This window comes from Sparus aurata, chromosome 23, assembly GCF_900880675.1.
Source record: "Sparus aurata chromosome 23, fSpaAur1.1, whole genome shotgun sequence".
In the NCBI taxonomy this organism is placed as follows: domain Eukaryota; kingdom Metazoa; phylum Chordata; class Actinopteri; order Spariformes; family Sparidae; genus Sparus; species Sparus aurata.
The window spans coordinates 29,878,732-29,878,980 of record NC_044209.1 but is presented as its reverse complement, the minus strand read 5'-3'; the positions used below and the strand labels follow the sequence as shown (position 1 = coordinate 29,878,980).

The window sequence follows — 249 nt, the reverse complement described above, 5'->3', positions numbered from 1 at the left end:
CAGTCGTGCATGCACACACACACACACAGACAGTCCTGTCAACAGTTGACAGATTCAGCCACTCATGCCGTTCGTGCACAAACACACACACATACAAACACACACACATACAAACACACACACACACTGACACAACACATTTTTAGCCTCCTCCCCCTCCCCCTTCCCCCCGCCTCCTCCCCCCCTCCTCCTCCTCCTCCCCCCTGCAGCCTTTAAATACAGCCCCTCGTCGTCTCCTCGGCCTCGGTG

The 249-nt window shown here is 56.2% G+C and overlaps 1 protein-coding gene across 1 annotated transcript in view; it reads left to right on the top strand.

Moving 5' to 3' along the window:
- Positions 1–191: 191 nt before the first annotated feature.
- The window catches only part of LOC115574824 (nucleoside diphosphate kinase A-like), a 4,677-nt gene continuing 4,619 nt past the window's right edge, over positions 192–249 (top strand). The window contains exon 1 of the mRNA XM_030406445.1: positions 192–249. This exon is cut by the window's right edge and continues 52 nt beyond it. The gene's annotated coding sequence lies outside the window, so the exon portion shown is untranslated.